Genomic DNA, 27,048 nt, shown 5'->3' with positions numbered 1-27,048 from the left:
CCCAGAAACCCTAGACCCACTCCAATTTTTATACCACCCTAACAGATACACCTAAAAGGAACACCTATGTAAGAATGCTGTTCATTGACTACAGCTCAACGTTCAACACCATAGTGCCCTCAAAGCTCATCACTAAGCTAAGGACTATGGGACTAAACACTTCCCTCTGCAACTGGATCTTCCTGATGGACCGCCCCCAGGTGTTAAGGGTAGGTAACAACACATCCGCCACTCTGATCCTCAACACGGGGAACCCTCAGGGGTGCTTGCTCAGTCACTTCCTGTACTCCCTGTTCACTCATGACTGCACGGTCAGGAACGACTCCAACACCGTCATCGGCGTAGTAGGCCTGATCACCGACAACGATGAAGCAGCCTATAGGTAGGAGGTTAGAGACCTGGCCGTGTGGTGCCAGGACAACAACCTCTCCCTCAACGTGATCAAGACAAAGGAGATGATTATTGTGGACTACAAGAAAAGGAGGACCGAACATGCCCCCATTCTCATCGACAGGGCTGTAGTGGTGAAGGTTGAGAGCTTCAAGTACCTTGGTGTCCACATCACCAATAAGTAACATGGTCCTAGCACACCAAGACACCCGTGAAGAGGGCACGACAAAACCTATTCCCCCTCAGGAGACTGAAAAGATTTGGCGTGTGTCCTCAGATCCTCAAAAGGATCTACAACTGCACCATCGAGAGCATGACTGGTTACATCACTGCCTGTTATGGCAACTGCTTGGCCTCCAGCCGCAAGGCACTACAAAGGGTAGTGCGTATGGCCCAGTACATCACTTGGGCCAAGCTTCCTGCCATCGAGGACCTCTATACCAGGCGGTGTCAGAGGAAGGCCCTAAAAATTTTCAAAGACTCCAGCCACCCTAGTCATAGACTGTTCTCTCTGCCTCCGACCGCAAGGCACTACAAAGGGTAGTGTGTACGGCCCAATACATCACTTGGGCCAAGCTTCCTGCCATCGAGGACCTCTATACCAGGCAGTGTCAGAGGAAGGCCTAAAAATTGTCAAAGACTCCAGCCACCCTAGTCATAGACTGTTCTCTCTGCTACCACACAACAAGTAGTACCGGAGCGCCAAGTCTAGGTCCAAAAGGCTTCTTCACTGCTTCTACCTCCAAGCCATAATACTCCTGAACAGCTAATCGAAGGGCTACCCAGACCCCTCTTTTACGCTGCTGCTACTCTCTGTTTATTATCCACGCATAGTCAATGTAACTCTACCTACATGTACATTTTACCTCAATTACCTCGACAAATCGGTCCCCCCGCAAATTGACTCTATACCAGCTAGATATGCCCTGTTTAATATACTATTCTCTATGAATTGTTGTATTTCTATCGAATTTAGGAAAGGATTTCAACCCCTTGGAAGGCCTGTGTTACAAAATTGTATCTGTTTTCTCAATATGGTTTCCTTGACTCTGAAAATATAAAATGTTCCCCAGGTATTGGTGCTTATTTGCATATCACACCATGACCCCCCCCCCCCCCCACACAATTATAATAATCAAGTGAGGAGCTGAGTTTAAGCAGTTCAACATGGATTAGAAATGGTCGGTATAAACGTAGGACTTGGCATACTTTTGATGTAATCAATTTATTTAGCATTTTAATGTAATAAGTAATACGAGTGCAAGATACAAAGTATAATATTGTTTGATTTAGGCTAGGAATTATGTTATCAGGAGAATGAAAAAGCATCTATATTGGTTAGGATAGATGTGGGAAAATCTATCACAGTAAGAAGAACAGGTCAATGAATATTTCATTTAGGTTGTCTGGTCCTTGTGATTTCATTGTTTCAATTTATATTATATCTACAGTACTATAGAGGATTATCTACTCTTCATCTAAATTTGACAGCACACCTTTACCATCTACCAGGACCATGGAAAACTCTACTCACTTTAAGGTCTTTAGGCTTGCTGCATACGGTGATATCGGACAAATGAAGTATTTCTACTTTGCTGTAGTAACTGTATTATATTTTGCCATCATTCTTGCCAATGCTTTACTTATTGGAGTTATCTGCATTGAAAGAAGCCTTCATGAACCCATGTATCTGTTTCTATGTGCTTTGTTTGTTAATCAGTTGTATGGGAGCACTGGTTTGTTTCCTGCTCTCATGTTTTACTTGCTGTCTGACACACATGATATTTCCCTTCTTTATTGTTATCTCCAGATTTATGTGTTGTACACATATGCTATAACAGAATTTAGTAATTTATCAGTTATGTCCTATGACAGGTACATTTGTATTTGTTATACTCTACAGTATAACAATATTATGACACCTAAAATAGTTTTGGGCTTAATTCTGCTGTCCTGGTTGTATTCTTTTTTCCTCAATGCCATCGTTATCTCCCTGAGTTTGCGACTGCAATTTTGTGGTAATGTTCTAGACAGAGTGTATTGTGACAACTACTCGATAGTCAAGCTTGCCTGTTCAAATACTATGCTGAATAACATATGGGGTCTTGTTGGCACTGTGCTTTATATTTCTTGTACTGTATGTCCTACCATATACTCATACAAATTTGTTTAAAGTCTTCAAAAGAGACAAAACAGAAAGCATTTAACACCTGTATGCCACATATAGCCTCTTTGCTGAACTTCTCCTCTGGCTGCTTATTTGTGATTCTGCAAGGCAGATATGATACTGCACATCTTCCACCTCACTGCGGTGGCAGTCAGCACTCCTCTTCTGCCGTCCACTCGCTTGTTGGAGAGATTCCTTGATGGCCCTCCAGGTCTCCTTGGAGCGCTGTAGCCATTCCTCCACCGCAGGAGCTTCTGTCTGGCTCGGATGCCATGGTGCCAGGACCGGCTGGTACCCCAACACACACTGAAAAGGGGACACGTTAGTAGAGGAGTGGCGTAGGGAGTTCTGGGCCATTTCAGCCCAGGGAATGTATCGTGCCCACTCCCCTGGCCGATCCTGGCAATACGACCGCAGAAACATACCCACCTCCTGGTTCACTCTCTCCACCTGCCCATTACTCTCGGGTGATAACCGGAGGTCAGGCTGACAGAGACCCCCAAACGTTCCATGAATGCCCTCCATACCTGGGATGTGAATTGGGGGCCCCCGATCAGAAACGATGTCCTCCGGCTCCCCGTAGTGCCGAAAGACATGGGTGAATAATGCCTCCGCAGTCTGTAGGGCTGTAGGGATACCGGGAAACGGGAGGAGACGGCAGGACTTAGAGAACCGATCCACAATCACTAGAACCGTGGTGTTCCCCTGAGATGGCGGAAGATCGGTCAGGAAATCTACGGATAGATGTGACCATGGCCGTTGTGGAACGGGGAGGGGTTGTAACTTCCCTTTAGGAAGGTGCCTAGGAGCCTTACTCTGGGCGCACACCGAACAGGAGGAGACATAAACTTAACATCCTTAGCCAAAGTAGGCCACCAATACCTCCCCCGAAGGCTCCCCACTGTCCTCATCACCCCAGGGTGACCCGAGGAGGGTAGGACGTTGGTCCCGAACACCAAGCGGCACGTACTTTTGCCCCGCCGGACACTGAGGAGGCGCGGGTTCCGCCCGTAACGCCCGCTCGATGTCCAAGTCCACCTCCCATACCACTGGTGATACCAGCTTTGAGGCGGGAAGGATGGGAGTAGGTTCGGTGGACCCATCCTCCGTGTCGTAAAGGCGGGACAGTGCGTCAGCCTTTACGTTCTGGGAGCCCGGTCTATAAGACAAAGTAAACCGGAACCGGGTGAAGAATATGGCCCACCTTGCCTGACGTGTGTTACGTCTCCTAGCTGCCCGAATATACTCCAGATTCTGGTGGTCGGTCCAGATGAGAAAGGGGTGCTTAGTCCCCTCAAGCCAGTGTCTCCACACCTTCAGAGCTCTGACCACCGCTAGCAACTCCCGGTCCCCCACATCATAGATATGCTCCGCTGGGCTGAGCTTCCTTGAGAAGAAAGCGCAGGGGCGGAGTTTTGGTGGCGTACCCGAGCGCTGTGATAGCACGGCACCCACCCCAGCCTCGGACGCGTCCACCTCCACTATGAATGCTAGAGAGGGGTCCGTATGCGCCAACACGGGTGCATCAGTGAACAGCGCCTTCAACTTGTTGAAAGCTCCGTCCACCTCTGCTGACCACTGTAATCGCACCGGGCCCCCCTTCAGCAGTGAGGTAATGGGAGCCGCTATCTGGCCAAAACCCCGGATAAACCTCCGGTAGTAGTTGGCAAAACCCAAAAACCGCTGCACCTCTTTTACCGTGGTCGGAGTCGGCCAATTACGCACGGCCCTAATGCGGTCACCCTCCATCACCACCCCCGAGGTGGAAATGCGATAACCCAGAAAGGAGACGGCTCCTTTAGAGAACATGCATTTCTCAGCCTTGACGTATAGGTCATGCTCCAGCAGTCTACCAAGCACCTTGCGTACCAGAGACACATGTGCAGTGTGAGTGGCTGAGTAGATCAGAATGTCATCGATATAAACAACCACTCCCTGCCCGCACAGGTCCCTGAGAATCTCGTCTACAAAGGATTGGAAGACGGCTGGAGCATTCTTTAACCCATACGGCATGACGAGGTACTCATAGTGGCCCGATGTGGTACTAAATGCGGTTTTCCACTCGTCTCCCTTCCGAATACGCACCAGACTATACGCGCTCCTGAGATCCAGTTTTGTGAAGAACTGCGCTCCGTGAAATGATTCCACCGCCGTAGCGATGAGAGGTAGAGGGTAACTATACCCCACTGTGATGGCGTTTAGACCTCTATAATCAATACACAGACGCAAACCTCCCTCCTTTTTCTTCACAAAAAAGAAACTCGAGGAGACGGGTGAGATGGAGGGCCGAATGTACCCCTGTCCCAGCGACTCTGTGACATATGTCTCCATCGCCAACGTCTCCTCCTGGGACAATGGGTAGACGTGACTCTTGGGAAGCGCAGCGTTTACCTGGAGATCTATCGTACAATCCCTTCCCGGTCGATAAGGTGGTAATTTTGTCGCTTTCACTTTACTGAAAGCGATTGCCAAATCGGCATACTCGGGGGGAATGCACACCGTGGAACCCTGGTCTGGACTCTCCACCGACGTGGCACCGATGGAAACTCCCAAACACCTTCCAGAACACTCCTCTGACCACCCCTGGAGAACCCCTTGTCTCCATGACATTTTTGGATTGTGCCGGGCCAGCCAGGGAATCCCTAGCACCACTGGAAACGCAGGCGAATCAATAATATAAAGACTGATACGCTCCCTATGATTCCCCTGCGTCACCATGTCCAGTGGAACCGTGGTCTCCCTGACAATCCCTGACCCTAATGGCCGGCTATCTAAGGAGTGCACGGGAAAAGGAGAATCTATCGGCACCAGTGGAACCCCTAATTTAAGGGCGAGTCCGCGATCCATAAAGTTCCCAGCTGCGCCTGAATCGACTAGCGCCCTATGCTGGGAAGAGGGGAAAAAGTGAAGGAAAAAGGTTAAGACAAACATGTGGCCAACAGGGGGTTCTGGGTGAGTTTGATTCTGACTCACCTGGGGTGATCGAGAAGCGTTCCGCCTGCCATCTCTACTCCCAGACGGACCACCCCAGCACCGATCCGATCCGATGGAGGACGGTGGTGTGGTGGAGAACCCGTTTCTCCTTCGATGGGAGAGGATAGGCTGCTGCTCCTGCTGACTCCATTCAATCAGGTGCGGGATTCTGTAACGCTCCGGGTGTCGTGGGTGTGGAGTCAGACGCAGGAAACAGAGAGTGCAATGCTGTGCTCTTTAATGCACAAACGCACCACAGGGTGCTCACAACCAAACGGCCCCAAACACGGGGGACGAAAAATGTACAACTGAAATACACGACCAGGAACAAACACGTTCCTCTACTACAGAACCGAAAGTCACAATAACTAATCCCGCACAAAAAACAGGCGGGATTAATTATTGAAAAGTCCAACTAATCATTCACAAACAGGTGCTAACAATAAACATACAAGGAGGGGGAGGAAAGACAATCAGTGGCAGCTAATAGGCCGGTGACGACGACCGCTGAGAGCCACCCAACCGGGAAGGGAAGCCACCCTCGGTCGGACTCGTGACAGTATGGAGCAAAATCATTATAAAGATACACATTACATACACTACCAGTTAAAAGTTTGGACACACCTACTCATTCAAGGGTTTTTCTTTATTTTCACTATTTTCTACATTGTAGAATAACGTTGGTTATCTGGGGTTAGGGTTAGGGATAACTTTGGTTATCTGAAAGCCATTTACTGATATTGGATAACTCTGATCTCTTTCACTGAGGTTCTGTTCTTATGGGACACGAGTGGAGCAGAATCATCAGCATAGAAAAACGATTTACATTTGTTGAATGAGGTCCTTATACTTGCAAAAATAGCGGTTCTCATGATTTAAAAATATCTCCCCGTGTCTGTCAGAACTCTCAGTTGGAAAGTACATTTCAAACAATGATTAAACCTCAGAACCAGCAATGAACCAGCTTTATGAGCATTTCTGGGACAATTTAAAGATGGACATGAACTGAACAAAAATATAAACGCAACATGCAACAATTTCAAAGATTTTACTGAGTTACAGTTCGTGTAAAGTTACAGTTCAGTCAATTTAAGTTCAGTCAATTTAAATAAATTCATTTGACCCTCATCTATGGATTTCACATGACTGGGAATACAGATATGCACCTGTTGGTCACTGTTGGTCACCTTAAGAAAAGGTAGGGGCATGAATCAGAAAGCCAGTCAGTATCTGGTGTGAACACCATTTGCATCATGTAGTGCGACACATCTCCTTCATATAGAGTTGATCAGACAGTGGAATGTTGTCCCACTCATCTTCAATGGCTGTGTGAAGTTGCTGGATATTGGCATGAACTGGAACATGCTGTCATACACGTTGATCAAGAGCACCCCAAGCATGCTCAATGGTTTACATGTCTGATGAGTATGGAAGAACTGGGACATTTTCAGCACCCAGGACTTGTACAGCGCATTTAGAAAGTATTCAGACCTCTTGACTTTTTCCACATTTTGTTGCGTTACAGCCTTATGCATGGGGCCATACATTATCATGCTGAAACAGGAGGTGATGTCAGCAGAAGAATGGCACAACAATGGGCTTCAGGATCTTGTCACAGTATCTCTATGCATTCAAATTGCCATAGATAAAATGCAATTGTGTATGTTGTCCGTAGCTTATGCGTGCCCATACGCACTGCACAATGCGTCACTCCCTGTTAAACACGGAATGAGGGGGAACTCAGTTTGTTGTTTTGGAAAATTTTGAAAGTCTATTGAAAAAGTTGAGTTACTAGATAGTTATCATTTGAGTTTAGATCCTGCGACGCGGTTGGCATCAGTTGCTGGGACCACTACTATCTGTCTTGGTGTAGCAGCTAGCCTAGCTGCCTATCAAGCTAGCGTGGTTTTGTTGAGGTCTTGAACGCAGCCCACGACGCGGTTAGATATTGTGGCAGGGACCGCAGATTTTACCTGGCTTGTGGCTGTCTAGATCCCTATTGTTGTTATTGTTGTTTCCAATCTTTCCTACATAAGAGACACCATTGGCATTACCCATATGGTTGATGAGGATATTGCAAACTCCATATTGCAAATGTATGGTCCCTTACTAGACGTCCACGAGTGTTATTAAAATAGGCCGGCGGCCTCAGGTCGTGCCCCAGGGCCAGATCTCCTGGGAAGTCATCAAATAAAGTCTGTCTGACATTTGGTTTCCGTCATTTCTGGAAAATTATTGCAAATGGACAAAACATCACCAAACAGACATGGCCGTCTCTCCTAAAAGGAAAAGACTTTGAAGGCGAAACTCGGTGAGCACAGTTTGGCCAAATGGGCTTTTAGCCCAGAAACAAGATGGCATCGAGGCCTCAACACTTTTTGAGTTAAGGCCCATTTTCTGGGATTATAGGTCAAAAACGGTAATACACCGCTAATTTGACCACTTCACGTCAATGTACATAAACTTACGGTGTAAGGAAAAAAAGAACCAAACAGAAATATATATGTCTTTTTGGTGATGAAAACCCCCCCACATTTCCTTAACCAAAAATGTTATAGATCCAGTTGCGGCATGTTCAAATGAATCTGTTAAGGCAGGTTTTGGAGCTGTATGTGATTTACGTGATTTTCTGAACTAACACACACACATAGTCAATGAGTAGTGACACAGTGTGAGGTTTACAGATACACAGAGCCTGCAATTATTTATTTGTTCACCTTTATTTATCCAGGGAGGCCAACTGTGACCTGGCCAAGATAAAGCAAAGCAGTGCGACACAAACAACAACACAGTCAATAACACAGGCAGATAAGGTAATAAATCGGCCATAGTTGCGAAATAATTACAATTTCACAATTAAACACTGGAGTGATAAATGTGCAGAAGATGAATGTACAAGTAGAGATACTGGGGTGCAAAAAAACAAAAACAATATGGGGATGGGGTAGTTGGGTGGGCTATTTACAGATGGGCTATGTACAGCTGCAATGATCTGTAAGCTGCTCTGACAGCTGATGCTTGAAGTTAGTGAGGGAGATATGAGTCTCCAGCTTCAGTGACTTTGCAATTCGTTCTAGACTTTGGCAGCAGAGAACTGGAAGGAAAGGTGGCCAAAGTAGGAATTGGCTTTGGGGGTGACCAGTGAAATATACCTGCTGGAGTGCGTGCTATAGGTGGGTGCTGCTATGGTGACCAGTGAGCTGAGATAAGGTTAGGCTTTACCTAGCAAAGACATATAGATGACCTGGAGCCAGTGGGTTTGGCGACGAATATGAAGCGAGGGCCAGCCAACGATAGCATACAGGTTGCAGTGGTGGCTAGTGTATGGAGCTTTGGTGATAAAAACGGATGGTACTGTGATAGACTGCATCCAAGTTGCTGAGTAGAGTGTTGGAGGATATTTTGTCAATTACATCCCCGAAGTCAAGGATCGATAGGATAGTCCGTTTTATGAGGGTATGTTTGGCACCATGAGTGAAGGATACTTTGTTGCGAAATAGGAAGCCAATTCTAGATTTAATTTTGGATTGGAGATGCTTAATGTGAGTCTTGAAGGAGAGAGTTTACAGTCTAACCAGACACCTAGGTATTTGTAGTTGGCCACATATTCTAAATCAGAACCGTGCAGAGTAGTGATGCTAGACGGGCGGGCAGGTGCGGGCAGCGATTGGTTGAAAAGCATGCATTTAGCTTACTTGCAGTTGGAGGCCATGGAAGGAGAGTTGTATAGCATTGAAGCTCGTCTGGAGGTTAGTTCATTCTTAGCGCCAGCGGGACTCCTATTGACAACTTCCGGTGAAATTGGAGGGCGCGCAATTCAAATAAATAATAATAGAAGTTATGGATATTAAACATTTAGGTACATACAAGTGTCTTATATCGGTTAAAAGCTTAAATTCTTGTTCATCTACTTGCATTGTCCAATTTACAATAGGCTTAACAGCGAAAGCATGACTTGCTATTGTTTGAGGACGGCGCACCACAATATATTTTTCAACCTGCACAGGCTTCATAAAATCACAAATAGCCATTAAATATTCACTTACTTTTTGAAAATCTTCCTCTGATTTGCAATCCAAAGTGTCCCAGCTACAACATGTATGGTCGCTTTGTTAGATAAAATCTTCTTTATATCCCAAAAAGTCTGTTTATTTCGAGCCATCGATTTGAGTAATCCACTCGTTCAACATGCAGAGAAAGGAATGCAAAAAGCTTCAGCTAAACTTTGTTAAAACAAGTCAAAATATGTTTCTATAAAATCCTCAGGTACCCTAAAGTGTAATTAAACTATAATATTTCATACGGAATGAAGTATGTTCAATAGGAAAGGAAAATTAGCAGGTGCGCGTCCTCTTCGTCGCGCGCGCACAGACTAATTTCCGGCTCTGACTCCCAGTACTAAAACTCAAAATTCTTCCTTGTTTGGGAAGAAACATGCCTGAAACCTTCAACAAAGACTGTTGACATCTAGTGGAAGCCATAGGAATTGGTTGTGACCTTCCATTGAAAGAGCATGGCTATCAACAAAAAAAATCATTTCTGGTTGGTTTTTCTTTGGATTATCTCCTACCATATCTATTGTGTTATAGTCACAGACATTATTTTAACATTTCTACAAACTGCAAAGTGTTTTCTATCCAATCGTACCAATTATATGCATATCCTCGCTTCGGGGCCTGTGTAACACAAGGTTTACTTTGGGCATGTCAGTCAGTCGGTAATTCAGAAAAAATGACCCTAGCCTGAAGAAGTTTTAACACAGTGTCCAAAGAAGGGCCAGTTGTATGAAGAATGCTGTCGTCTGCGTAGAGGTGGATCAGAGAATCGCCAGCAGCAAGAGAGACATCATTGATGTATACACAGAAAAGAGTTGGCCCGAGAATTGAACCCTGTGGCACCCCCATAGAGACTGCCAGAGGTCTGGACATAAGGCCCTCTGTTTTAACACACTGAACTCTGTCTGAGAAGTAGTTAGTGAACCAGGCGAGGCAGTCATTTGAGAAACCAAGGCTGTTGAGTCTGCCGATAAGAATGCGGTGATTGACAGAGTCAAAAGCCTTTGCCAGGTCGATGAATACGGCTACACAGTATTGTCTTTTATCGATGGCAGTTATGATATCATTTAGGACCTTGAGTGTGGCTGAGGTGCTTCCATGACCAGCTCGGAAACCAGATTGCATAGTGGAGAAGGTACAGTGGAATTCGAAATGGCCGGTGATCTGTTTGTTAATAACTTTTTAGGGCTAGGGGTTCCACTAGCAGCAGAGCGTGAAATTCAAAAATATTACAGCTGTAGAAAAATGCTTATTGAAAATCTCAATTATTGTGGATTTATCAGTGGTGACAGTGTTTCCTAGCCTCAGTGCAGTGGGCAGCTGGGAGGTGGTGCTCTTATTCTCCATGGACTTTACAGTGTCGCAGGAACTTTTAGTTTGTGCTACAGGATGCAAATTTCTGTTTGAAAATTGGTTCCTAACTTCCCTGAAAAGTTGCATATCGCAGGGGCTAGTCGATGCTAATCCAGTAAGCCACAGGATGTTTTTGTGCTGGTCAGTCAGGTCTGGGGTGAACCAAGGGCTATAGCTGTTCCTGGTTCTACATTTTTGAATGGGGCATTCTTATTGAAGATGGTTACCTGCGTTCGAAATATCAAAGAACCGTCAGACCTAGAGCTCTGAAACATTATATACATGTTCTAGAGCTTAAGTCGATAGTGTACGGTGAGTTATGTGGCTCTAGAAGGTTCTCAGGCCGAGAAACAGCGTCATCCATTTGCAATGACTTCAATTCATTTTGAACATCGCGAAAATGATGACCTTTAGAAAAGTCCCAGAATCAAAAGCCTAGGTGCATTGAAACCGTCTCATCCCATAGAGACATACCATAAAGTTTCTGTCCGATAGCTCATTCAGGGACACCATAGCAACGCCTGGAAAAAGTGTATTTTCAGCACTAATTAAGGTCGCTGCTCGGGCTCCGAATGACCTATTGAGCCGAAATTCGGGATTCCGGGTCGCCTCTTCTAGGCCTACATATAATGTCAGAACTGGATCTACAGCTAGAACATAACTACGTGTGTTTTAAGTTTTTATTATAGTTTAAACAGAAGGCACTCTGAAATATGTGACAGTTGGCTTCTAAACGTGTTGGACAAAGTGGGTTTGGTGTCAGTATGTATCAGTTTGGTGTCAGAATGATATCGTATTGACTGATGGATGCTGACTTGATGGCTTACTTTTGTCCGTTTGCAATAAGTTGAAACAGTGATGAACCATCACCAAATGCACAGGCTGAAATCAACACCAACAAGCGATGGAGAGGAACCACTGGACGGCCATCCCGAGTTCAACGGGCCAGTCAATTGGGCATTTCTGAAGTATATTAGACCGTGTCCAATTCGTGATGGTAAATGCCCATTGTAAAACATTGCAAATGGACAATACATTTCCAATGTTTTTAATGAGGGATTTACCATCACCAAATGTACAGGCTGAAATCAACACCAACGAGCGATGGAGAGGAACCACAATCACTGCTCATCCGTCCCGAGTTCAACAAGCCAGTCAATTGGGCATTTCTGCTGCATATTAGACCGTGTCCAATTCGTGATGGTAACTGCACATTGTAAGACATTGCAAATGGACAGCTGTGCACCTGGTAATCTGAACGGGTTACCAGGAGCAAATTTTTAAAATGGTTTTTAATGCCTTTAGGAGGGTGCAAGGGGTCCATGGCTGGGTAGGGAGCACCCCCCACCCGTGTCCATCCAATAGAGGACGCCCCTTGTCATTTTGGACATTTAAAAAAAAATCCCACTTCTCTCTCATTGCACGAGCGATGGAGACAAACCACTGTCACTGCTCTTCCATCCAGAGTTCAATGAGTCAGTCAATTGGGCATTTCTGCAGTACCATGTCCAATTCGTGGTGGCAAATGCCCATTGACTGGGCACCCCTGGTCATTTTTCAAAGTCCCACTTCTCTCTCATTGCACCAAATTCTTACTTCCTATAACTTCCTATGATCAAACATGACAAATAGACCTTCTAGGTTGATTCAGGGCTTAACATAGTGATATATATCATTTGGTCAGTGTAAAGGCCATTTGGATATTTCTTATGCCATTTGGACATGGTTCACAGACAATTGGGTTCGGAAGCCAACTTCCTATGATCATATATTGCAAATGGACAAACTCAATAAACTAAGACAAATCTATGTTCATACGGTTATTACATATGTATAATTGACCCAAAAAAATCTACGGTGGAGCGCAGTTGCCATCTTTGGGATTTTTGGGGTATGACACTTGGCATTTGCCATGTTCCACTTTCCATATGGTTTGGATGAACTGCCGACCATTTGAGTGGTATTTGTGATTGTGTATATGGAATGCCAAATAGCAGTAAGTTGCCATTCATTTTTGTCCATTTCATGGGGGTCTTCCCTTATCTGCGACTTGCACTGTCTGGAACTGCGAAGAGTAACAGCGTAACCTATGATTCTACCATGACAAAGACCAAAGCCGGCGGGTGTACCGTTGAGGACAGTGGTATCTCTCTATCACAGGTGAAGGATCTTTTAAATGAACAAACAAACAGAGTTCTATAAGCAGTTGTTACAACAATAAGACATTTTCTTCAAGTGTTGTGTCCAAATACTAGTGGAGTTAACTAATAAAATAATGTACGACCTGACCAGAGAGTTCCAAGACCTGAAGAACAATTTGCAGTTCTCCCAGAGTCATCTTGATAAGTTTAAACAGGAGAACGGCAAGATGACAGCAATATATATGTGAATCCATGATAACAATGACAGATAAATCTCGAGGGACAATCAAGGCGGAACAACACGGTTATGGACGGAATTGCAGAATCTCCACATGAGACCTGGATGGATTTTGAGGACAAAGTGAGGGAAATTATCTCGTAGAAATTGAAGATGGACCACAGGAAAATTGAGGTGGAGCGCACCCACAGAACTGGAAAATCCACCACCGGCCCAGATGAAAGGCCTAGGCCGATAGTGGTCAAGCTCCTGTGTTTCAAGGATGAGGTAGCTGTTCTGGAAAGAGCCAAGAACTTGAGAGGAACGTACATCTTCCTCAATGACGACTACCCTGAAGCTGTGCGCCAGAAGAGGAAAGAACTTATCCAAGCCATGAAGGCTGCCTGAGCGCGTGGGGACATTGCTTACATCTGCTATGACAGGCTCATTGTCCACCCTCCCTTCCAAAAGCCTGGGAAGGATGAGAGAGACAAGCCTATGGGTTTGTAGCTTCAACCCCGCAGCACACACACCAACTGATTAATGGACTGCTGAATGTATATGTTTTTCTCTTGCTTTGTTTGCTATTTTCCACATCATGTCTATGTCTGATAAGCTACCCAGGAAAGGGCTGAAAATAGCCCGTATTAATATATGTAGCATTAGAAAAAAGGTTCATGCGAACATCAGATAACATTCATATATTAGCCATTTTGGAGACTCACTCAGATAATTCATTTGATGATACAGAAGTAGCAATACAAGGATATAACATATATAGAAGAGACAGGAATGCTTATGGGGGCGGTGTTGCTATAAACATTCAGAGCCATATTCCTGTAATGCTCAGAGAAGATTTTATGTCAAGTGTTATTGAAGTGTTGTGGTTGCAGCTTCACCTGGCACATCTAAAGCCTTTTATTTTGGGTGTTGCTATATGCCACCAAGTGCTAAAGTAACATTCAGTGTCTAAATAATATGTGTGAAATATTTGATAGTGTATGTGATGTAAACCGAGAGGTCTACTTTCTTGGGATCCGAATATTGACTGGTTTCATCAAGCTGTCAACTCAAGAGGAAGCTTCTCACTGTAACCAGTGCCTGTAATCTGGTTCAGGTTATTAATCAACATACCAAGGTGTTTACAAATACTACAGGAACAAGATCATCCACATGTTGGATCACATTCTTACTAATACTATAGAACTTTGTTCTAAAGCTGTATCCGTACCTATTGGATGCAATGATCACAATATGGTATATTCAAGAAAGCCGAAGATCCAAAAGCTGGGCCTAAAAGTGTGTATAAGAGATCATACAAATGATTTTGCTGCAACTCTTCTGTGGATGAAGTTAAAAAATATTTGTTGGTCTTATGTAATTAATAAGGAGCATCCAGATGCTGCACTTGATGAATTTATGAAATTGCTCCTTCTAATTATTGATAAACATGCACATGTTATGTAACTGACTGTTAGAACTTTTAAGGCTCCATGGATTGATGAGGTATTTAAAAACTGTATGGTTGAAAGAGATGGGGGGGAAAAGAAGTGGCTATTAAGTCTGGATGTACACAACCGTTCAAATGTTTGGGGTCACTTAGAAATTTTCTTGTTTTTTAAAAAGCAAATTTTTTGTGCATTAAAATAACATAAAATTGATCAGAAATACAGTGTAGACATTATTAATATTGGAAATGACTATTGTAGCTGGAAACGAGTGATATTGAATGAAATATCTACAGTGCCTTGCGAAAGTATTCGGCCCCCTTGAACTTTACGACCTTTTGCCACATTTCAGGCTTCAAACATAAAGATATGAAACTGAATTTTTTTGTGAAGAATCAACAACAAGTGGGACACAATCATGAAGTGGAACGACATTTATTGGATATTTTTAACTTTTTGAACAAATCAAAATTGGGTGTGCAAAATTATTCAGCCCCCTTAAGTTAATACTTTGTAGCGCCACCTTTTGCTGCGATTACAGCTGTAAGTCGCTTGGGGTATGTCTCTATCAGTTTTGCACATCGAGAGACTGACATTTTTTCCCATTCCTCCTTGCAAAACAGCTCGAGCTCAGTGAGGTTGGATGGAGAGCATTTGTGAACAGCAGTTTTCAGTTCTTTCCACAGATTCTCGATTGGATTCAGGTCTGGACTTTGACTTGGCCATTGTAACACCTGGATATGTTTATTTTTGAACCATTCCATTGTAGATTTTGCTTTATGTTTTGGATCATTGTCTTGTTGGAAGACAAATCTCCGTCCCAGTCTCAGGTCTTTTGCAGACTCCATCAGGTTTTCTTCCAGAATGGTCCTGTATTTGGCTCCATCCATCTTCCCATCAATTTGAACCATCTTCCCTGTCCCTGCTGACGAAAAGCAGGCCCAAACCATGATGCTGCCACCACCATGTTTGACAGTGGGGATGGTGTGTTCAGGGTGATGAGCTGTGTTGCTTTTTTACGCGAAACATAACATTTTGTATTGTTGCCAAAAAGTTCAATTTTGGGTTCATCTGACCAGAGCACCTTCTTCCACATGTTTGGTGTGTCTCCCAGGTGGCTTGTGGCAAACTTTAAACTACACTTTTTATGGATATCTTTAAGAAATGGCTTTCTTCTTGCCACTCTTCCATAAAGGCCAGATTTGTGCAATATACGACTGATTGTTGTCCTATGGACAGAGTCTCCCACCTCAGCTGTAGATCTCTGCAGTTCATCCAGATTGAGCATGGGCCTCTTGGCTGCATCTCTGATCAGTCTTCTCCTTGTATGAGCTGAAAGTTTAGAAGGACGGCCAGGTCTTGGTAGATTTGCAGTGGTCGGATACTCCTTCCATTTCAATATTATCGCTTGCACAGTGCTCCTTGGGATGTTTAAAGCTTGGGAAATCTTTTTGTATCCAAATCCGGCTTTAAACTTCTTCACAACAGTATCTCGGACCTGCCTGGTGTGTTCCTTGTTCTTCATGATGCTCTCTGCGCTTTTAACGGACCTCTGAGACTATCACAGTGCAGGTGCATTTATACGGAGACTTGATTACACACAGGTGGATTGTATTTATCATCATTAGTCATTTAGGTCAACATTGGATCATTCAGAGATCCTCACTGAACTTCTGGAGAGAGTTTGCTGCACTGAAAGTAAAGGGGCTGAATAATTTTGCACGCCCAATTTTTCAGTTTTTGATTTGTTAAAAAAGTTTGAAATATCCAATAAATGTCGTTCCACTTCATGATTGTGTCCCACTTGTTGTTGATTCTTCACAAAAAAAATACAGTTTTATATCTTTATGTTTGAAGCCTGAAATGTGGCAAAAGGTCGCAAAGTTCAAGGGGGCCGAATACTTTCGCAAGGCACTGTACATAGGCGTACAGAGGGCCATTATCAGCAACCATCACTCCTGTGTTCCAATGGCATGTTGTGTTAGCTCATCCAAGTTTATCATTTTTTAAAGGCTAATTGGTCATTATAAATCCCTTTAGCAATTATGTTAGCACAGCTGAAAACTGTTGTCCTGATTAAAGAAGCAATACAACTGGCATTCTTTAGACTAGTTGAGTATCTGGATCAGAATTTGTGGGTTCGATTATAGGCTCAAAATGGCCAGAAACAAAGAACTTTCTTCTGAAACTCGTCAGTCTATTCTTGTCCTGAGAAATGAAGGCTATTCCATGCGAGAAATTGCCAAGAAACTGAAGATCTTGTACAACGCTGTGTACTACTCCCTTCACAGAACAGCGCAAACTGACTCTAACCAGAATAGAAAGAGGAGTGGAAGGCCCCGGATCCCAACTGAGCAAGAGGACAAGTACATTAGTCTCTAGTTTGAGAAACAGATGCCTCACAAGTCCTCCACTGGCAGCTTCATTAAATAGTACCTTCAAAACAAGTCTCAACATCAACAGTGAAGAGGCGACTCCGGGCTGCTGGCCTTCTAGGCAGACATCCTCTGTCCAGTGTCTATGTTCTTTTGCCCATCTTAATCTTGACTTTTCATTGGCCAGTCTGAGTTATGGATTTTTCTTTGCAACTCTGGTAAATATTTTCTTAAACCTTCTGGAACTGCACTGTTGGTTAAAAACCTCTCTAGGGTATGTGGGACGTAGTGTCCCACCTAGTCAACATCCAGTGAGATTGCAGAGCGTCAAATTCAAGTGAATGTGAAGGTGATATACTCTGACCTTCAGTACAGAGACCATACAAAAAAACAGACCATGCGAATGACGATCTTCAAGGAGAACTTGATTGTTGTTTGTACTCTGTGTTGACCATTTATCAACCATATGAATGATCATTGATTATTTTCAAGGGGAACTTACTTTGAAGACTTGGAAATTAGTTACTTTGTTTTGATTAATAACGAATATTTTTAAGGTTCCTCCCTAACTTTGAGTTTAATGATTTGTGAAATGTAATGTTTGATGCAGAATGTGATTCATGTTGAGTACTGTACTGTACTGTAGGTGGGTGCTGTTGCTGGTGGTTTTGGGTTGTCCTGCAATCAAAATAATGTTCAACTGACATTTGAATATAACAACACTGTTTGAATGAGTGCTACAAAGTGCTACTGTACAGTTACAGTCAGATTGTCATCAAACAATTTTTAAATAGACCAACCAACAAAACTTGGATAAACTGAATGTTCTCAAGTCCTGTGTAAACTAGCCATGTGTGCCTGGTGTCAATGACAATGGATTTCAACTACTCCCAGAAGATAGTGTTTGTGCAGCATGGACTGAACGAGACACAGAAAAACAAACAGATCTACAAATATACTTTATAACCTTATTTGACCATCATATGATAATGTACATTGAGTGCATGACCCAGATATTTGTCATCTACTTCTATGCTTTCTGTGAATTCAACAGCTTGACAGTGATGGCATATGACAGGTGGTGGCCATCTGTAAGCCATTACAATACCACTATATCATGACAACTCAAAGTGTGGACACTGCTTTATCGGACGTGGCTTTTCTCATTGCTAGTGTAGAGAAATGCTAATTCTTATGTAGGTGACCAAACTATTGTTGATAAAGGGCTACCACTCAGAGTTGAGCCTGTGGGGTCCCCTACAGGATAGCTCCCGCATTACACTAATGGCCAAAACCAGCGCACACACACATGATCTCCGTTGTCTCTGAACGTTGAATGCCCGAAGAGGATTCTACGATGACGGACAGACTACTGAGCCAATGGCGGAAGACTACAGACTACACCCCAGATGAACCAATCCAAAGATCCGATCTTCCAGAATCAACCTACATTCTTTCCTATATAATAGTGGTGTACTGATTGTAACGGGCTCTTCTTCGTCTGCGCTTCCGTACGAACCAGCGGGAGAGCCGTAATTACGCTGTTCTAGATATCTTCACTCTGAATAAACTGTAGCTTGTCATACAATTTACCACCTTGTCTGAATCGATCCTTGACCGACTCGTCCGTCTACATATCAAATTACTAACAGAAATGGTAGCAGAGGATGGTTTACTAACGATCCAGTCGAAGTGAGTTGATTTGGGTGTGGAGAAGGCGAGTTGGGGAAAGGACGATTCATTAAATAAATAAGAAAGACGGGTGAAGACTTTCGGGGGAGGGCAACAATTCTGCTCAACTCGGAAAACTGATTTCAAGGTGCACCATATAAAAATAAGGTAAGCAAAAGCCTGTTAAATCAAACTTTGCATATTGTCGAATAGTCTGTCCAAATTTTTATCAGTTTTTCCGAGTAAGTATGAATTCTTGTGTAAATTTATAATTTGCTGACGAGTCGAAATAACAGTGTATGTGAACATATGTAGTAACGAACCGGCGACGGCCGGTGTGATTTAAATCATTGATGAGATATCAGTCCGGTCAGCACAGTCTGCTAGCTTTCAATGATGAGTGATCACTGTTTTGTCTTTGTTAGTTCCGATAGGGGTCGGGAATAGAGATCAGTAGGGGATAGCTAATTACTATTCTTCAAATCTGGCACCGAGGGGGATAAATTGTAATTTTATCCTGTGGCCCGGTACGGCTCAGTCTGATAGAGATTCACCGATAGGGGTCGGACATGTGTGTTAGTTCCGATAGGGGTCGGGAATAGAGATCAGTAGGGGATAGCTAATTACTATTCTTCAAATCTGGCACCGAGGGGGATAAATTGTAATTTTATCCTGTGGCCCGGTACGGCTCAGTCTGATAGAGATTCACCGATAGGGGTCGGACATGTGTGTTAGTTCCGATAGGGGTCGGGAATAGAGATCAGTAGGGGATAGCTAATTACTATTCTTCAAATCTGGCGCCGAAGGGGATAAATTGTAATTTTATCCCGTGACCCGGTACGGCTCAGTCTGATAGAGATTCACCGATAGGGGTCGGACATGTGTAATAATTCTGATAGGGGTCAGCTCGATAGGGATCAGGAATAGAGATCAGTAGGGGATAGCTAATTACTATTCTTCAAATCTGGCGCCGATGGGGATAAGTTGTAATTTTATCCTGTGGTCCGGTACGGCTCAGTCTGATAGAAATTCACTGATAAGGATCGGCTTTCAGGGGTCAGAGATATAACGTGCTGTTTTGTCTTGTTTTGTCTATTTGTAACTGTTTATGTTATGTTATGTTAAAATGCAATGTGGTTGTAATTGTTTCCATTAAGATTGTTGGTGGTTAGATAGAGGGAGAGAGAGAGAATTATAATAAGGGATATTGGATAAATCCGAAACTTCTATAATGTATGTACCTATGTTAATAGGTACATGTATAAATGTATAATCAGGAATGAAATGACTGATGTATAATTGAAATAATATCTGAATATAATATTTAAATATTGAGACTAAATAGTCGAATAGATCCCTTGGTTGTGCGCTCCACAAATGCTATACCAGCCCATGCGGTTTTTCTCAACCTGAATATACGAAGGAGAAGCTCTGAGATAAGGCAGAGCACGAGCAATAGTGTCTCTTCGAATACCTCGTGGGCATTAATCAACGTCGGGCGAAGTATATGCTAACTATATTCAGATAGAAGGAGAGAATTTCGATTAAAACTACGATTAAATTCCGATTGAATTAAATTAAATTACGTTTAAAGCAAATTCACAATGGCGAACCCCAATACTCCAAAGCTGAGGTTTAATGAGTTCCTAGAACAAAAAAATTGAATATAGATCGGGGGGAAAGGAACGATGGACGCCTATAAAGAAAGTTTGGGAGGGATTGAAGTTAAGATGGACACAAGCAGGTTATCTAGGGGGGTGGCCGCCAACAGGGGCCCAGCTGAAAACAATGGAACGTGAGTTGAGAGGGACGTAGCAGGAGGCCAGAGACAAGGAAGTTGAAAGAAATAAAAGCCATGTATTTAAGAACCAAGGGACCAAACAGAGAATGAACAGAAGGCGGGGCCATTGCGTCTCCCACTGGTCTGCTTACTGGCGTAAATGAAGATTTGCAAGAATCAAATCCTGTGCATGAAACACGCTTGATATTCAGTCGGGGACTAATATCGATATGAATGAGGTCGGGGACAAAGCGAGTGTGGTACATGAGGTGTTTCAGTTGGAGCTGGAACCGGTGAGAATGTTGAAAAAGTCGCAGGCTTGCTGATGAGAGTTATATCATAGAATATTGAGGGGGGTGCATGACTGTTGGAAAGAGTGTTAAACTCTATTAACGCAAAATTCTTTTTGCGGATTTATATTATGAGGTTTGAACTATACTAATGTTGTAGAATTACATAATCAACATCTGAACATACTTACGTTAAACATTAATTGAGCCACTGAGTAATAGATAAGCTGTACACTAGGTACGGGGCGAAGGGTGTGGTCGATGTAAGACGGGAGTGGTGTTCTAACCAAATTATTTAGTTATTTTAATTCATTTACACAAGTACTTCCCGGGTATTGATTTTGGTTTGATTGTTCAGATAACATCATTGAAATTAAACAGGAGGTCAAGGTATACTATCATTAGAATCTGTTTTCATTATGGAGAACAATGAAAGGCCCGCAGAGTGGATTGCAGGCTGAGGTTTTTATGTTAAAGGGACAGTGCACATTTATCACAGTTGTGTGTGTCTGTCTAATGGCTGGGTATTTAAGAAGTATTTTGGGGAGACAATTTGGAGAAACACGAATAAGACATGAAACATCGAGACAAATTATTTGAGTTTGAGGGGATTATCATAATTATTAGGTTTTGTTTTTGTAGTAAATGTTTGGGTTAAGGGGATTTCCATGTTCCCAGAGACATGATATTTTAAAGAGGCACGCTCACATATGGAACCTTTATGAGTTTTTTATTTTATGAGTTTTAATTACACAGGTGATTTTTATTTTATTTTAAGGATAAAGGGTTCTTTAATATGTCTAATATGGTATGGAACACGAATGTGGGGGGATGGTGTAACCCGTGACCGGATTTCATGGCTCTCTCGGGTGGTCTGATCAGCCACAAGGGGGTGCCATTTGAATAATACATTTGTGGTCATGGGTAATACTGTTAAAAAAAATTATTATTATTTTTTTTTAATTAATTTAATTTGTTTTTTAAGGTAACTTAATTATAGTGGAGTTTACTTAACCTATATAAAGACTTTATAAGAAACTAATATTTAAAAAAATGTAGTTAACAAATGGGCATAGAAGTTAAAGATAGAATCAGATAAAACATGAGAAACTGTTTGTTAACCAAGCCTGTATGTCCAGCATTTTATGCATTATAGGTGAACTGCAGGTGAAGTCACTCAATCCAGTCCCAGAGGCTTATTGGGGGGACCATACCAAGGTCTCCTGGTGGCAGCTAGCTGAAAGAGCTACCCGGATTCATATCGCACGGTGGGAGGGTAAGACACACGGACACTATCGAACAATAAACAGTGTTCGAGAGGAGAACTGGAATTAACAGAATTCCGGGGGCCATCTCTCGAATGAAGAAAATCCTCCCTGTCCTGTCACCCCTGTTTTTGTTCATAGAAGTGAAGATGTGTCTGGCTCTTGCTAAGTGATGTGTTCTCGGGGAAAGGGTGGGGCTTCACATGGAAGCTGTTTGTCTGAGCTGTCTTATCGTGGGTGACATCCCAAATAACACAGCTCCGGATGAATCAGTACCCGAAGCCTCAGCTGGTTTGACCACCCTGGATCACGGGTTGACAGAAAACACTGGGGTGGATACTTCTGATTAATTGGGTTTGATAATATGTTTAGAAAATGGGGAAAATATTATGATCACTGTACTATGGGCTACATTCACCTGTGTGACTGTTTTAGTTTTATGGGGCTGCTGTCTATGAGGCCTTATTTCCAGGACTCTGGAGAAATCGATGGAAATAGATGGTGATGTACCAGCGGATTCCAGGTTCTGACCCGTGGAATGCTGAATGTATGTCTACAGAACAAGTGGACGAAAATTATAAATGAAATTATATTAAATTAGGAGGGTGTCCGTATGGGGATTACAGGATAACCGACTTGGGACAGTTCTGGGATTGGAAGAGAGGGTATCCTTATAGCATAGGGGATCCCACAAAGGTGGATAGGTTTTTCATGATATGGGAAAACCTGGGAGCACTGTTGAACTTTGTAAAGGTGATGAAATCTTGCTAACCATCAAAACTATTAAGCTCTCTGATGCAGGCACTTACACCCTCGGACTACAAAGGACCGGGACAGACACGATGGGTGTGTTTTCTATTAAGGTGCTGCCAAAACCAGAGGTCCCAGATGAACCAGGGCCAGACACACTCCTCTACCACCCCTGGACCGAACCTGCCACCACTGTGTTAAAAAATCCCATTCAGGTAATTAATGTTAGACTATTCAGCTATTGATCAATTAGGCACTGAGACTGGTGTTATTGGTAGGGACAATTTGTGGCTTTCTTATGAGGTACAGTTAAGACCCTGAAAAGAAAGGACTACATGAGTTACATGAAACATTGGTCATGATGGACCTGTTCTGGCTACACACCCATTTGCTATAGGAGAAGGAGAGGGGTGGTTGTGTATTCTGAGAGGTTTATACCTGGTTGAGGCCAATTCAACTCTCTGTTCCTCTTTGAGCCTTGTGTTTCCTACAGTACCTCCTCATCGGGCCCCTTGGGGTGTTGAGGCATATGGGGGCAATTACAGTTGCATCACGGGTACAGGTAATGGCATTGATTATGGGAGATTGCCTGAAGCTGATTGCAGTAGTAACATAACCATTAATTCCACTTGGCCAGTTACAGGCCTAAACCAAACTAGTGGTCTGGCTGATGTGTGGTGGATCTGTGGACCCAAAAGAGTGCTGAGACCCATTCTTAGAGGAGACTGGCAAGGTACGTGTGCTCTGACCAGTTTGATAATTCCACTGACCATTGTTGATGTTACTGCTGAACAGTTGTTGGGTTCTGTATCCAGGGGACCTGAAAACATTCCATCCCATGGGAGACATAGAAGTAGTGCTCCATGGACAGAGGATGTAGTTGACATACACACTAACCTGTTAGGAGTGCCGGTGGGGGTTCCTCATGAGCTTCAGGCCTTGGGCAGGAATGATGGATTATAGGTCTAGCCATGGTGGATGCAAGACAGACTGCATGGATTTATTACATCTACTATGATCAACAGCGTTTTGTTAATTACCCCCGTGATGCACTCACTGGTATGTCTGAACAGTTTGAGGCCAGACAGAATAGACTTGCTTTGGATATGCTTTGGATATGCTTCTTGCCAGTCAGGGGGGCGTATGCAAGATGTTCGGTGAACAATGTTGCACGTATATTCCTAATAACACCAGTCCAGATAGTAGTATATCTAAGGCCCTTAGTGGGCTTGATGCACTATCTGCTGAGATGTGGACCATGGCGGGGGTGGAGGAGTCTGGCCTGTTCTCTTGAGTGGGAGCCTGGTTTTGGTAAGTAAACTAGAATGGTGGTTACTGGATTTCTGACCCTAATTTTTGTTATTTGACGTGTTGTGCTGCTTGCATCATACCGTGTTTTAAGAAGTCTGTTACAGATGTGGTGAAGGCTTCAGGCATGATGATGCCTTTGCTTGATGCTCCAGTTGGAGATGCTGATACTGAAGCATGCTTTCAGGGGAGGATGAGACTGACTGAGGATGACCCATGGTATGCTGTGGGCGAGGTAGTAGAATAAATCTTACACCACCACAGTTCCTTGTTATACATCTTTATGATGGGTTTTCTTTCCAGTATGTTTGTTCTCCCTGTTGTGAAGGTTTTGAGTCCCTGGGTGGCATGAAGCCCAACTGGTGCAGGATAGGAGTAGCTGAGAGGACCAGATGGTTTATAATAATGCTTTGCTTTGTTTTACTCTGTTTTCCATGACCAAAGTTTTATCCGGTATCTTACATGTCAATAAACAATAAAGTGTTATCCTGTTTTTGCTAAGTGACACCCTTGTGGGTGTCAAAAGGGGGACTTAAATTTCACACAATTTTTTTTTTAATGTGCTGTTTTTGAATGAGCTGTTCTCTTTTGACATGAAGGTATTTTAAACTCTGTGACTGTTATATGATTCATTGCTGAATTTTTGTTCACACCCTGGGGGGTGTGAAAAAGAGGGATTATTGGTTCCTGTGTTTTACATTATAGCCATTACCATATATATGATTGAATATTATCTGCTGTTGGCTTGTGTTGATGTATGCAAGTGTTATGCAACATAGCTGACTTGAAACATTGTTAAAAGTGTCAGGGCCAGGGGACTTTCTCATGCTGGAAAAATACAGAAGGGAGGGCACATTCAGAGCGTGGGGTTGCGAGAACAAGCGTTTTTTGTTGTTAGATAACAGGAGCCAGGTGCGTGATAACGGTATGGAGCATGAGCGCCTGGCTGCAACTTCTCTTATGACATTCCAGAATCGCATTGCAGTAGATATGCTACTGGCGGAGAAAGGTGGAGCTTGTACTATGTTTGGTGAACAGTGTTGCACTTTCATCCCTAATAACGCAGCCTCCGATGGTAGCTTGATCATGGCCCTAGAAGGTTTGAGGACGCTTAATGGTAAAATGAAATCTCATTCTGGGATGGATACCTCGATGTGGGACTCCTGGATGAGTGCGTTTGATGTTTCCTCTGCTGGATAAAGACCTACATGAATTCGAGGATGAGGAGGAGAGTGCCTATTTAGGTTTACATTATATCTGCTGTTGCCTTATGGGGATGTATGTATGTGTTATGCAAGTGGATCATTCCGCCTGACTTGCCTAGTTTAAGTCACATCTCTTTGGAGATGTGAAGAGAGGGAATCACAACTTTTTCCTGCGGGAAAAAAGTTGGCTTATGTAGACAAGCATTTACTTTTATTTTGAGCTGTTGTTCTCCGCTCTGTAAAATGAGGGTTGTAAGTTCCTAGGTGGCTGGTAGCCAACTTAGTACATAGTGGGATTGAATGGAGAACATGATGTAATACATATATATCTATTTCTGTTTAAAACCGTGCCTTATTTCATAGTCCCCTTGGGAGAAGTTTCTCTTTGTGTCTGGATCCAGTTAGGTTGTGTCACGTCTCTGGTGAGACGTGAAGAGAGGGTTTTGTAGAGAAATGCTAATTCTTATGTAGGTGACCAAACTATTGTTGATAAAGGGCTACCACTCAGAGTTGAGCCTGTGGGGTCCCCTACAGGATAGCTCCCGCATTACACTAATGGCCAAAACCAGCGCACACACACATGATCTCCGTTGTCTCTGAACGTTGAATGCCCGAAGAGGATTCTACGATGACGGACAGACTACTGAGCCAATGGCGGAAGACTACAGACTACACCCCAGATGAACCAATCCAAAGATCCGATCTTCCAGAATCAACCTACATTCTTTCCTATATAATAGTGGTGTACTGATTGTAACGGGCTCTTCTTCGTCTGCGCTTCCGTACGAACCAGCGGGAGAGCCGTAATTACGCTGTTCTAGATATCTTCACTCTGAATAAACTGTAGCTTGTCATACAATTTACCACCTTGTCTGAATCGATCCTTGACCGACTCGTCCGTCTACATATCAAATTACTAACACTAGAAAGTAGCATTGAGATGGGACTAACAGCTAGGTTGACCCCTGTGGCTTCTACATCGATAAACTCTACTGCTTAAACTAGGAGTTCTTGAAACTCTCATGTGTTGACACCACTCTGAACAACCTCTATGGCTTCATTCTCGCCTTTTCTCACGTCTCTCAAACAATAATCCTGATTTCCTATATGGATATCATCAAAGCGTCTTTGCGTTTCAGGGAGGAGAGGAAGAATTTAATACAGACCTGTCTGCCTCATCTGATCACCCTGACTAACTTCATCATATCCGTCACCTTTGATGTGATGTTTGCTCGCTATGGCAGCAACACCAGCCTGCTGGCCCTGAGGAATATCATGGCGGTGGAGTTCTTAGTTGTGCCTCATTTGGTGAACCCTATAATGTATGTGATGAAACTTGCTGCCCTAAGCTAAATGCATTGTGGTGATGGACTTGTGTTAAAAACCCTCCCCCCCCTGTGTGCATCAACATATCTGACTCCAATACTTCCAACAGTTGTGTCAAGTTGTCTGGATGTCGTTTGGGTGGTGAACCATTCTTGATACACACAGGAAACTGTTGAGTGTGAAAAACCCAGCAGAGTTGCAGTTCTTGACACACTCTAACCGGTGCGCCTGGCACCTATTACCATACCAGCCAGGTGACCTGTGATACAAGTCAGTACTCAACATCCATCCATGTCTGAGGACGTCGGGAAATGACGTGGAAACCGGAGTTAAT

General features: G+C 43.5%; 1 pseudogene; it reads left to right on the top strand.

Annotated features, from left to right (window-relative positions):
• Positions 1 to 1,906: 1,906 nt before the first annotated feature.
• On the top strand, positions 1,907 to 26,741 carry LOC109909404 (olfactory receptor 49-like; annotated as a pseudogene).
• Positions 26,742 to 27,048: the final 307 nt, after the last annotated feature.

The sequence above is a fragment of the Oncorhynchus kisutch genome, linkage group LG18 (assembly GCF_002021735.2).
Source record: "Oncorhynchus kisutch isolate 150728-3 linkage group LG18, Okis_V2, whole genome shotgun sequence".
Taxonomy (NCBI): Eukaryota; Metazoa; Chordata; class Actinopteri; order Salmoniformes; family Salmonidae; genus Oncorhynchus; species Oncorhynchus kisutch.
Note: the sequence above shows the minus strand (reverse complement) of the source record. Positions and strands in the feature narration are given on the sequence as shown.